The sequence below is a fragment of the Orcinus orca genome, chromosome X (genome assembly GCF_937001465.1).
Source record: "Orcinus orca chromosome X, mOrcOrc1.1, whole genome shotgun sequence".
Taxonomy (NCBI): domain Eukaryota; kingdom Metazoa; phylum Chordata; class Mammalia; order Artiodactyla; family Delphinidae; genus Orcinus; species Orcinus orca.
In genome coordinates this window covers 52,022,868-52,036,614 of record NC_064580.1, presented here as the reverse complement: position 1 = coordinate 52,036,614, position 13,747 = coordinate 52,022,868, and positions in this window count along the sequence as shown.

Sequence of the window (13,747 nt, the reverse complement as noted above, 5' to 3'; positions counted from 1 at the left end):
GGGATACCCGCAGTTCTTCGGGATAGGCCAGCTCTCATCCAGCTAGTTGCGAAAGCAGGCTCTGAAAGGCCTGGATGCCGTTTCTCAACACGCCACACACGAGTTCAGGCACGCAGTACTACACTCGGAGTTTCTCAAGGGTACGTGGAGGGACAGCATTTCAGACTGCATAGGAACGGAGTTCCTCCCAGGGGAAATGGGATGTGTACCGGACAGGCTGGGTGAACGAAATTTCGTATGCAGTTGTCCTCCAGTGGACCGGGAAAGGGACCCAGGTCTGGCGAGCGCATAGTGTTTCTGGTCCCACACGTTCTGGGGCAGTGTGCTGCCTCAGCTCCCTTACAAGGCTGTGTTGACATTGAGCCACGTAAGTAGAATAAGCTGCGGAAGTCAGTTTGACGCACATCCCAGGGTAGCCTTGCCGAGTTCCAATCCCAAGCCCTGTGGAGACAGATGGGCCTGAAAGCGTTTCACCCACGACGGCTCTTTGAAAACTCCGGGTCATTCCGAGTGCAGGGAGGACTGCGGTGAAGAGGGCTGTGAGCGCCAATCGTATCTTTTGTCCATGCCTCTTGGACGTGGAGTGTGGCAAAGCGTGCCCAGGTGGACGGGAGGACAAAGCCTTCCCGAATCAAGTTGTAGGCTGCTGTTGTTACATGGACTCCCGGGCTTTGTTCACTGCTGTGTGCGACAAAGAAATCCTGGCTTCGTGTTTGTTCCTTGAGTGCGGGAAGTCCTCGTAGAGGGAGGCTTGAGGTGTCCAGTGTTCACCCAAATCGCTTCCGATCACAGGACGGAACATCGCACACACTTGTTGGCACTGTGGCCTCAGGTCCATTGCAAAGTAAGCCTTCGCCGAGGCGTGGGAAACGAGTCGCTCCCCAGCTCACAAATGCCCGTGATGAGGTGGGCCGGATGGAAGCATGGGGGTACCATGCTGCTTTGCCTGCAGGAGAAACATACGACAAGGTTCTAGAACATACTGTTATCTATGGGAGGACTGTGGTGCCCGGGACGCTCGGTGGCTCCAACGAGGGGCGCTAAGGGCTCCTTCTGAAGCCCATACGATGCCAATCGTTTCAATGCACTTTGCTGCTGGCCCACGTGCTGGTTGCCCACCTCTGCAATGTATGGGAATTCAACTCTGTAGCAGGTCTTCCCACCGGGGACGCTAATTTCGTTCACATCCTCGACCCTGAGCCTAGTGGCAGAGGCAAAAGCTGCGTCACTTCAGAGGCTCTTCCACCAGACGTTCGCAGAGGCGCCTGCCTTGGACTTGAAGCTACACAGAAGCAGGGACCTCAGGCACAGGGCAGACTGAGCGGTGTCCACCCTCATAGCATATAGCATTTCCTCGGGAACAGGGTCACTTTGGCGTCAGCTCTGGGATCCAAGATTTCGTGAGAGTGCTCCTTTGGTGACCAGAATCTATGGCTCACGCGGGACACGTGCAGCGGTTACTTTCGGACTTGCCATCTCAGACACTCTACCTCTGGGGCGTTCGGAAGCTGCACGAATGTAACAAAGTGGGCTCAAGTCCAGTACCCGAAAAGTGTCTCATGCCTCTCAACAGATGGCAGGCAGCGTGTCTCCTGCTGCTGCAGAAGGACTGCAGACGTCTGTTTCAGGCTATAGGCTAGAAACGTGGTGCCCGCTGATAGAAATGCCGGCAGTGGCCCGCAGTGAAAGTGTCATGCACCTGGTGGTTTCTTGGACATAAGCAAGCCACACGTACCGGTCACGGACATGTGCCCCTGCGCGGGGCAGGGTGCGTGAAGCCACCTCTTTGGGCAAGCCCTACGGGTGGCCTGGCAAATGTGTCCCGTTTATGGGAAACTGTTATATTCCTTTCCGGTTTGATGAAAGGTACGTTACGAGCATTGCCGTTTTCTGGATTTGGAGTTCTGCCATGGAGTGCAACGCAGAGACCCAAGGGTTTGGGGGATAGGGAACTAGCACTTTGGCAGAGGCATCTCCATGCTGCCCCGAGCTCTGGGCTCCGTATTCAACTTGGAGTAAAGGCAGACTGGGGTGCAATGCACGGACCATCTGGCCCTAGACGGGATGTGCACGTGCAACAGACGAGCTGGAGGAGAGAAATGGGATACCCGCAGTTCTTCGGGATAGGCCAGCTCTCATCCAGCTAGTTGCGAAAGCAGGCTCTGAAAGGCCTGGATGCCGTTTCTCAACACGCCACACACGAGTTCAGGCACGCAGTACTACACTCGGAGTTTCTCAAGGGTACGTGGAGGGACAGCTTTTGAGACTGCATAGGAACGGAGTTCCTCACAGGGGAAATGGGATGTGTACCGGACAGGCTGGGTGAACAAAATTTCGTATGCAGTTGTCCTCCAGTGGACCGGGAAAGGGACCCAGGTCTGGCGAGCGCATAGTGTCTCTGGTCCCACACGTTCTGGGGCAGTGTGCTGCCTCAGCTCCCTTACAAGGCTGTGTTGACATTGAGCCACGTAAGTAGAATAAGCTGCGGAAGTCAGTTTGACGCACATCCCAGGGTAGCCTTGCAGAGTTCCAATCCCAAGCCCTGTGGAGACAGATGGGCCTGAAAGCGTTTCACCCACGACGGCTCTTTGAAAACTCCGGGTCATTCCGAGTGCAGGGAGGACTGCGGTGAAGAGGTCTGTGAGCGCCAATCGTATCTTTTGTCCATGCCTCTTGGACGTGGAGTGTGGCAAAGCGTGCCCAGGTGGACGGGAGGACAAAGCCTTCCCGAATCAAGTTGCAGGCTGCTGTTGTTACATGGACTCCCGGGCTTTGTTCACTGCTGTGTGCGACAAAGAAATCCTGGCTTCGTGTTTGTTCCTTGAGTGCGGGAAGTCCTCGTAGAGGGAGGCTTGAGGTGTCCAGTGTTCACCCAAATCGCTTCCGATCACAGGACGGAACATCGCACACACTTGTTGGCACTGTGGCCTCAGGTCCATTGCAAAGTAAGCCTTCGCCGAGGCGTGGGAAACGAGTCGCTCCCCAGCTCACAAATGCCCGTGATGAGGTGGGCCGGATGGAAGCATGGGGGTACCATGCTGCTTTGCCTGCAGGAGAAACATACGACAAGGTTCTAGAACATACTGTTATCTATGGGAGGACTGTGGTGCCCGGGACGCTCGGTGGCTCCAACGAGGGGCGCTAAGGGCTCCTTCTGAAGCCCATACGATGCCAATCGTTTCAATGCACTTTGCTGCTGGCCCACGTGCTGGTTGCTCACCTCTGCAATGTATGGGAATTCAACTCTGTAGCAGGTCTTCCCAACGGGGACGCTAATTTCGTTCACATCCTCGACCCTGAGCCTAGTGGCAGAGGCAAAAGCTGCATCACTTCAGAGGCTCTTCCACCAGACGTTCGCAGAGGCGCCTGCCTTGGACTTGAAGCTACACAGAAGCAGGGACCTCAGGCACAGGGCAGACTGAGCGGTGTCCACCCTCATAGCATATAGCATATCCTCGGGAACAGGGTCACTTTGGCGTCAGCTCTGGGATCCAAGATTTCGTGAGAGTGCTCCTTTGGTGACCAGAATCTATGGCTCACGCGGGACACGTGCAGCGGTTACTTTCGGACTTGCCATCTCAGACACTCTACCTCTGGGGCGTTCGGAAGCTGCGCGAATGTAACAAAGTGGGCTCAAGTCCAGTACCCGAAAAGTGTCTCATGCCTCTCAACAGATGGCAGGCAGCGTGTCTCCTGCTGCTGCAGAAGGACTGCAGACGTCTGTTTCAGGCTATAGGCTAGAAACGTGGTGCCCGCTGATAGAAATGCCGGCAGTGGCCCGCAGTGAAAGTGCCATGCACCTGGTGGTTTCTTGGACATAAGCAAGCCACACGTACCGGTCACGGACATGTGCCCCTGCGCGGGGCAGGGTGCGTGAAGCCACCTCTTTGGGCAAGCCCTACGGGTGGCCTGGCAAATGTGTCCCGTTTATGGGAAACTGTTATATTCCTTTCCGGTTTGATGAAAGGTACGTTACGAGCATTGCCGTTTTCTGGATTTGGAGTTCTGCCATGGAGTGCAACGCAGAGACCCAAGGGTTTGGGGGGTAGGGAACTAGCACTTTGGCAGAGGCATCTCCATGCTGCCCCGAGCTCTGGGCTCCGTATTCAACTTGGAGTAAAGGCAGCCTGGGGTGCAATGCACGGACCGTCTGGCCCTAGACGGGATGTGCACGTGCAACAGACGAGCTGGAGGAGAGAAATGGGATACCCGCAGTTCTTCGGGATAGGCCAGCTCTCATCCAGCTAGTTGCGAAAGCAGGCTCTGAAAGGCCTGGATGCCGGTTCTCAACACGCCACACACGAGTTCAGGCACGCAGTACTACACTCGGAGTTTCTCAAGGGTACGTGGAGGGACAGCTTTTCAGACTGCATAGGAACGGAGTTCCTCACAGGGGAAATGGGATGTGTACCGGACAGGCTGGGTGAACGAAATTTCGTATGCAGTTGTCCTCCAGTGGACCGGGAAAGGGACCCAGGTCTGGCGAGCGCATAGTGTCTCTGGTCCCACACGTTCTGGGGCAGTGTGCTGCCTCAGCTCCCTTACAAGGCTGTGTTGACATTGAGCCACGTAAGTAGAATAAGCTGCGGAAGTCAGTTTGACGCACATCCCAGGGTAGCCTTGCAGAGTTCCAATCCCAAGCCCTGTGGAGACAGATGGGCCTGAAAGCGTTTCACCCACGACGGCTCTTTGAAAACTCCGGGTCATTCCGAGTGCAGGGAGGACTGCGGTGAAGAGGGCTGTGAGCGCCAATCGTATCTTTTGTCCATGCCTCTTGGACGTGGAGTGTGGCAAAGCGTGCCCAGGTGGACGGGAGGACAAAGCCTTCCCGAATCAAGTTGCAGGCTGCTGTTGTTACATGGACTCCCGGGCTTTGTTCACTGCTGTGTGCGACAAAGAAATCCTGGCTTCGTGTTTGTTCCTTGAGTGCGGGAAGTCCTCGTAGAGGGAGGCTTGAGGTGTCCAGTGTTCACCCAAATCGCTTCCGATCACAGGACGGAACATCGCACACACCTGTTGGCACTGTGGCCTCAGGTCCATTGCAAAGTAAGCCTTCGCCGAGGCGTGGGAAACGAGTCGCTCCCCAGCTCACAAATGCCCGTGATGAGGTGGGCCGGATGGAAGCATGGGGGTACCATGCCGCTTTGCCTGCAGGAGAAACATACGACAAGGTTCTAGAACATACTGTTATCTATGGGAGGACTGTGGTGCCCGGGACGCTCGGTGGCTCCAACGAGGGGCGCTAAGGGCTCCTTCTGAAGCCCATACGATGCCAATCGTTTCAATGCACTTTGCTGCTGGCCCACGTGCTGGTTGCCCACCTCTGCAATGTATGGGAATTCAACTCTGTAGCAGGTCTTCCCACCGGGGACGCTAATTTCGTTCCCATCCTCGACCCTGAGCCTAGTGGCAGAGGCAAAAGCTGGGTCACTTCAGAGGCTCTTCCACCAGACGTTCGCAGAGGCGCCTGCCTTGGACTTGAAGCTACACAGAAGCAGGGACCTCAGGCACAGGGCAGACTGAGCGGTGTCCACCCTCATAGCATATAGCATTTCCTCGGGAACAGGGTCACTTTGGCGTCAGCTCTGGGATCCAAGATTTCGTGAGAGTGCTCCTTTGGTGACCAGAATCTATGGCTCACGCGGGACACGTGCAGCGGTTACTTTCGGACTTGCCATCTCAGACACTCTACCTCTGGGGCGTTCGGAAGCTGTGCGAATGTAACAAAGTGGGCTCAAGTCCAGTACCCGAAAAGTGTCTCATGCCTCTCAACAGATGGCAGGCAGCGTGTCTCCTGCTGCTGCAGAAGGACTGCAGACGTCTGTTTCAGGCTATAGGCTAGAAACGTGGTGCCCGCTGATAGAAATGCCGGCAGTGGCCCGCAGTGAAAGTGTCATGCACCTGCTGGTTTCTTGGACATAAGCAAGCCACACGTACCGGTCACGGACATGTGCCCCTGCGCGGGGCAGGGTGCGTGAAGCCACCTCTTTGGGCAAGCCCTACGGGTGGCCTGGCAAATGTGTCCCGTTTATGGGAAACTGTTATATTCCTTTCCGGTTTGATGAAAGGTACGTTACGAGCATTGCCGTTTTCTGGATTTGGAGTTCTGCCATGGAGTGCAACGCAGAGACCCAAGGGTTTGGGGGATAGGGAACTAGCACTTTGGCAGAGGCATCTCCATGCTGCCCCGAGCTCTGGGCTCCGTATTCAACTTGGAGTAAAGGCAGCCTGGGGTGCAATGCACGGACCGTCTGGCCCTAGACGGGATGTGCACGTGCAACAGACGAGCTGGAGGAGAGAAATGGGATACCCGCAGTTCTTCGGGATAGGCCAGCTCTCATCCAGCTAGTTGCGAAAGCAGGCTCTGAAAGGCCTGGATGCCGTTTCTCAACACGCCACACACGAGTTCAGGCACGCAGTACTACACTCGGAGTTTCTCAAGGGTACGTGGAGGGACAGCTTTTCAGACTGCATAGGAACGGAGTTCCTCACAGGGGAAATGGGATGTGTACCGGACAGGCTGGGTGAACGAAATTTCGTATGCAGTTGTCCTCCAGGGGACCGGGAAAGGGACCCAGGTCTGGCGAGCGCATAGTGTCTCTGGTCCCACACGTTCTGGGGCAGTGTGCTGCCTCAGCTCCCTTACAAGGCTGTGTTGACATTGAGCCACGTAAGTAGAATAAGCTGCGGAAGTCAGTTTGACGCACATCCCAGGGTAGCCTTGCAGAGTTCCAATCCCAAGCCCTGTGGAGACAGATGGGCCTGAAAGCGTTTCACCCACGACGGCTCTTTGAAAACTCCGGGTCATTCCGAGTGCAGGGAGGACTGCGGAGAAGAGGGCTGTGAGCGTCAATCGTATCTTTTGTCCATGCCTCTTGGACGTGGAGTGTGGCAAAGCGTGCCCAGGTGGACGGGAGGACAAAGCCTTCCCGAATCAAGTTGTAGGCTGCTGTTGTTACATGGACTCCCGGGCTTTGTTCACTGCTGTGTGCGACAAAGAAATCCTGGCTTCGTGTTTGTTCCTTGAGTGCGGGAAGTCCTCGTAGAGGGAGGCTTGAGGTGTCCAGTGTTCACCCAAATCGCTTCCGATCACAGGACGGAACATCGCACACACCTGTTGGCACTGTGGCCTCAGGTCCTTTGCAAAGTAAGCCTTCGCCGAGGCGTGGGAAACGAGTCGCTCCCCAGCTCACAAATGCCCGTGATGAAGTGGGCCGGATGGAAGCATGGGGGTACCATGCCGCTTTGCCTGCAGGAGAAACATACGACAAGGTTCTAGAACATACTGTTATCTATGGGAGGACTGTGGTGCCCGGGACGCTCGGTGGCTCCAACGAGGGGCGCTAAGGGCTCCTTCTGAAGCCCATACGATGCCAATCGTTTCAATGCACTTTGCTGCTGGCCCACGTGCTGGTTGCCCACCTCTGCAATGTATGGGAATTCAACTCTGTAGCAGGTCTTCCCACCGGGGACGCTAATTTCGTTCACATCCTCGACCCTGAGCCTAGTGGCAGAGGCAAAAGCTGCGTCACTTCAGAGGCTCTTCCACCAGACGTTCGCAGAGGCGCCTGCCTTGGACTTGAAGCTACACAGAAGCAGGGACCTCAGGCACAGGGCAGACTGAGCGGTGTCCACCCTCATAGCATATAGCATTTCCTCGGGAACAGGGTCACTTTGGTGTCAGCTCTGGGATCCAAGATTTCGTGAGAGTGCTCCTTTGGTGACCAGAATCTATGGCTCACGCGGGACACGTGCAGCGGTTACTTTCGGACTTGCCATCTCAGACACTCTACCTCTGGGGCGTTCGGAAGCTGCGCGAATGTAACAAAGTGGGCTCAAGTCCAGTACCCGAAAAGTGTCTCATGCCTCTCAACAGATGGCAGGCAGCGTGTCTCCTGCTGCTGCAGAAGGACTGCAGACGTCTGTTTCAGGCTATAGGCTAGAAACGTGGTGCCCGCTGATAGAAATGCCGGCAGTGGCCCGCAGTGAAAGTGTCATGCACCTGGTGGTTTCTTGGACATAAGCAAGCCACACGTACCGGTCACGGACATGTGCCCCTGCGCGGGGCAGGGTGCGTGAAGCCACCTCTTTGGGCAAGCCCTACGGGTGGCCTGGCAAATGTGTCCCGTTTATGGGAAACTGTTATATTCCTTTCCGGTTTGATGAAAGGTACGTTACGAGCATTGCCGTTTTCTGGATTTGGAGTTCTGCCATGGAGTGCAACGCAGAGACCCAAGGGTTTGGGGGGTAGGGAAGTAGCACTTTGGCAGAGGCATCTCCATGCTGCCCCGAGCTCTGGGCTCCGTATTCAACTTGGAGTAAAGGCAGCCTGGGGTGCAATGCACGGACCGTCTGGCCCTAGACGGGATGTGCACGTGCAACAGACGAGCTGGAGGAGAGAAATGGGATACCCGCAGTTTTTCGGGATAGGCCAGCTCTCATCCAGCTAGTTGCGAAAGCAGGCTCTGAAAGGCCTGGATGCCGTTTCTCAACACGCCACACACGAGTTCAGGCACGCAGTACTACACTCGGAGTTTCTCAAGGGTACGTGGAGGGACAGCTTTTCAGACTGCATAGGAACGGAGTTCCTCACAGGGGAAATGGGATGTGTACCGGACAGGCTGGGTGAACGAAATTTCGTATGCAGTTGTCCTCCAGTGGACCGGGAAAGGGACGCAGGTCTGGCGAGCGCATGGTGTTTCTGGTCCCACACGTTCTGGGGCAGTGTGCTGCCTCAGCTCCCTTACAAGGCTGTGTTGACATTGAGCCACGTAAGTAGAATAAGCTGCGGAAGTCAGTTTGACGCACATCCCAGGGTAGCCTTGCCGAGTTCCAATCCCAAGCCCTGTGGAGACAGATGGGCCTGAAAGCGTTTCACCCACGACGGCTCTTTGAAAACTCCGGGTCATTCCGAGTGCAGGGAGGACTGCGGTGAAGAGGGCTGTGAGCGCCAATCGTATCTTTTGTCCATGCCTCTTGGACGTGGAGTGTGGCAAAGCGTGCCCAGGTGGACGGGAGGACAAAGCCTTCCCGAATCAAGTTGTAGGCTGCTGTTGTTACATGGACTCCCGGGCTTTGTTCACTGCTGTGTGCGACAAAGAAATCCTGGCTTCGTGTTTGTTCCTTGAGTGCGGGAAGTCCTCGTAGAGGGAGGCTTGAGGTGTCCAGTGTTCACCCAAATCGCTTCCGATCACAGGACGGAACATCGCACACACTTGTTGGCACTGTGGCCTCAGGTCCATTGCAAAGTAAGCCTTCGCCGAGGCGTGGGAAACGAGTCGCTCCCCAGCTCACAAATGCCCGTGATGAAGTGGGCCGGATGGAAGCATGGGGGTACCATGCTGCTTTGCCTGCAGGAGAAACATACGACAAGGTTCTAGAACATACTGTTATCTATGGGAGGACTGTGGTGCCCGGGACGCTCGGTGGCTCCAACGAGGGGCGCTAAGGGCTCCTTCTGAAGCCCATACGATGCCAATCGTTTCAATGCACTTTGCTGCTGGCCCACGTGCTGGTTGCCCACCTCTGCAATGTATGGGAATTCAACTCTGTAGCAGGTCTTCCCACCGGGGACGCTAATTTCATTCCCATCCTCGACCCTGAGCCTAGTGGCAGAGGCAAAAGCTGGGTCACTTCAGAGGCTCTTCCACCAGACGTTCGCAGAGGCGCCTGCCTTGGACTTGAAGCTACACAGAAGCAGGGACCTCAGGCACAGGGCAGACTGAGCGGTGTCCACCCTCATAGCATATAGCATCTCCTCGGGAACAGGGTCACTTTGGCGTCAGCTCTGGGATCCAAGATTTCGTGAGAGTGCTCCTTTGGTGACCAGAATCTATGGCTCACGCGGGACACGTGCAGCGGTTACTTTCGGACTTGCCATCTCAGACACTCTACCTCTGGGGCGTTCGGAAGCTGCGCGAATGTAACAAAGTGGGCTCAAGTCCAGTACCCGAAAAGTGTCTCATGCCTCTCAACAGATGGCAGGCAGCGTGTCTCCTGCTGCTGCAGAAGGACTGCAGACGTCTGTTTCAGGCTATAGGCTAGAAACGTGGTGCCCGCTGATAGAAATGCCGGCAGTGGCCCGCAGTGAAAGTGTCATGCACCTGGTGGTTTCTTGGACATAAGCAAGCCACACGTACCGGTCACGGACATGTGCCCCTGCGCGGGGCAGGGTGCGTGAAGCCACCTCTTTGGGCAAGCCCTACGGGTGGCCTGGCAAATGTGTCCCGTTTATGGGAAACTGTTATATTCCTTTCCGGTTTGATGAAAGGTACGTTACGAGCATTGCCGTTTTCTGGATTTGGAGTTCTGCCATGGAGTGCAACGCAGAGACCCAAGGGTTTGGGGGATAGGGAACTAGCACTTTGGCAGAGGCATCTCCATGCTGCCCCGAGCTCTGGGCTCCGTATTCAACTTGGAGTAAAGGCAGCCTGGGGTGCAATGCACGGACCGTCTGGCCCTAGACGGGATGTGCACGTGCAACAGACGAGCTGGAGGAGAGAAATGGGATACCCGCGGTTCTTCGGGATAGGCCAGCTCTCATCCAGCTAGTTGCGAAAGCAGGCTCTGAGAGGCCTGGATGCCTTTTCTCAACACGCCACACACGAGTTCAGGCACGCAGCACTACACTCGGAGTTTCTCAAGGGTACGTGGAGGGACAGCTTTTCAGACTGCATAGGAACGGAGTTCCTCACAGGGGAAATGGGATGTGTACCGGACAGGCTGGGTGAACAACATTTCGTATGCAGTTGTCCTCCAGTGGACCGGGAAAGGGACCCAGGTCTGGCGAGCGCATAGTGTCTCTGGTCCCACACGTTCTGGGGCAGTGTGCTGCCTCAGCTCCCTTACAAGGCTGTGTTGACATTGAGCCACGTAAGTAGAATAAGCTGCGGAAGTCAGTTTGACGCACATCCCAGGGTAGCCTTGCAGAGTTCCAATCCCAAGCCCTGTGGAGACAGATGGGCCTTAAAGCGTTTCACCCACGACGGCTCTTTGAAAACTCCGGGTCATTCCGAGTGCAGGGAGGACTGCGGTGAAGAGGGCTGTGAGCGTCAATCGTATCTTTTGTCCATGCCTCTTGGACGTGGAGTGTGGCAAAGCGTGCCCAGGTGGACGGGAGGACAAAGCCTTCCCGAATCAAGTTGCAGGCTGCTGTTGTTACATGGACTCCCGGGCTTTGTTCACTGCTGTGTGCGACAAAGAAATCCTGGCTTCGTGTTTGTTCCTTGAGTGCGGGAAGTCCTCGTAGAGGGAGGCTTGAGGTGTCCAGTGTTCACCCAAATCGCTTCCGATCACAGGACGGAACATCGCACACACCTGTTGCCACTGTGGCCTCAGGTCCATTGCAAAGTAAGCCTTCGCCGAGGCGTGGGAAACGAGTCGCTCCCCAGCTCACAAATGCCCGTGATGAGGTGGGCCGGATGGAAGCATGGGGGTACCATGCTGCTTTGCCTGCAGGAGAAACATACGACAAGGTTCTAGAACATACTGTTATCTATGGGAGGACTGTGGTGCCCGGGACGCTCGGTGGCTCCAACGAGGGGCGCTAAGGGCTCCTTCTGATGCCCATACGATGCCAATCGTTTCAATGCACTTTGCTGCTGGCCCACGTGCTGGTTGCCCACCTCTGCAATGTATGGGAATTCAACTCTGTAGCAGGTCTTCCCACCGGGGACGCTAATTTCGTTCCCATCCTCGACCCTGAGCCTAGTGGCAGAGGCAAAAGCTGGGTCACTTCAGAGGCTCTTCCACCAGACGTTCGCAGAGGCGCCTGCCTTGGACTTGAAGCTACACAGAAGCAGGGACCTCAGGCACAGGGCAGACTGAGCGGTGTCCACCCTCATAGCATATAGCATTTCCTCGGGAACAGGGTCACTTTGGCGTCAGCTCTGGGATCCAAGATTTCGTGAGAGTGCTCCTTTGGTGACCAGAATCTATGGCTCACGCGGGACACGTGCAGCGGTTACTTTCGGACTTGCCATCTCAGACACTCTACCTCTGGGGCGTTCGGAAGCTGCGCGAATGTAACAAAGTGGGCTCAAGTCCAGTACCCGAAAAGTGTCTCATGCCTCTCAACAGATGGCAGGCAGCGTGTCTCCTGCTGCTGCAGAAGGACTGCAGACGTCTGTTTCAGGCTATAGGCTAGAAACGTGGTGCCCGCTGATAGAAATGCCGGCAGTGGCCCGCAGTGAAAGTGTCATGCACCTGGTGGTTTCTTGGACATAAGCAAGCCACACGTACCGGTCACGGACATGTGCCCCTGCGCGGGGCAGGGTGCGTGAAGCCACCTCTTTGGGCAAGCCCTACGGGTGGCCTGGCAAATGTGTCCCGTTTATGGGAAACTGTTATATTCCTTTCCGGTTTGATGAAAGGTACGTTACGAGCATTGCCGTTTTCTGGATTTGGAGTTCTGCCATGGAGTGCAACGCAGAGACCCAAGGGTTTGGGGGATAGGGAAGTAGCACTTTGGCAGAGGCATCTCCATGCTGCCCCGAGCTCTGGGCTCCGTATTCAACTTGGAGTAAAGGCAGCCTGGGGTGCAATGCACGGACCGTCTGGCCCTAGACGGGATGTGCACGTGCAACAGACGAGCTAGAGGAGAGAAATGGGATACCCGCGGTTCTTCGGGATAGGCCAGCTCTCATCCAGCTAGTTGCGAAAGCAGGCTCTGAGAGGCCTGGATGCCTTTTCTCAACACGCCACACACGAGTTCAGGCACGCAACACTACACTCGGAGTTTCTCAAGGGTACGTGGAGGGACAGCTTTTCAGACTGCATAGGAACGGAGTTCCTCACAGGGGAAATGGGATGTGTACCGGACAGGCTGGGTGAACGAAATTTCGTATGCAGTTGTCCTCCAGTGGACCGGGAAAGGGACCCAGGTCTGGGGAGCGCATAGTGTCTCTGGTCCCACACGTTCTGGGGCAGTGTGCTGCCTCAGCTCCCTTACAAGGCTGTGTTGACATTGAGCCACGTAAGTAGAATAAGCTGCGGAAGTCAGTTTGACGCACATCCCAGGGTAGCCTTGCCGAGTTCCAATCCCAAGCCCTGTGGAGACAGATGGGCCTGAAAGCGTTTCACCCACGACGGCTCTTTGAAAACTCCGGGTCATTCCGAGTGCAGGGAGGACTGCGGTGAAGAGGGCTGTGAGCGCCAATCGTATCTTTTGTCCATGCCTCTTGGACGTGGAGTGTGGCAAAGCGTGCCCAGGTGGACGGGAGGACAAAGCCTTCCCGAATCAAGTTGCAGGCTGCTGTTGTTACATGGACTCCCGGGCTTTGTTCACTGCTGTGTGCGACAAAGAAATCCTGGCTTCGTGTTTGTTCCTTGAGTGCGGGAAGTCCTCGTAGAGGGAGGATTGAGGTGTCCAGTGTTCACCCAAATCGCTTCCGATCACAGGACGGAACATCGCACACACTTGTTGGCACTGTGGCCTCAGGTCCATTGCAAAGTAAGCCTTCGCCGAGGCGTGGGAAACGAGTCGCTCCCCAGCTCACAAATGCCCGTGATGAAGTGGGCCGGATGGAAGCATGGGGGTACCATGCTGCTTTGCCTGCAGGAGAAACATACGACAAGGTTCTAGAACATACTGTTATCTATGGGAGGACTGTGGTGCCCGGGACGCTCGGTGGCTCCAACGAGGGGCGCTAAGGGCTCCTTCTGAAGCCCATACGATGCCAATCGTTTCAATGCACTTTGCTGCTGGCCCACGTGCTGGTTGCCCACCTCTGCAATGTATGGGAATTCA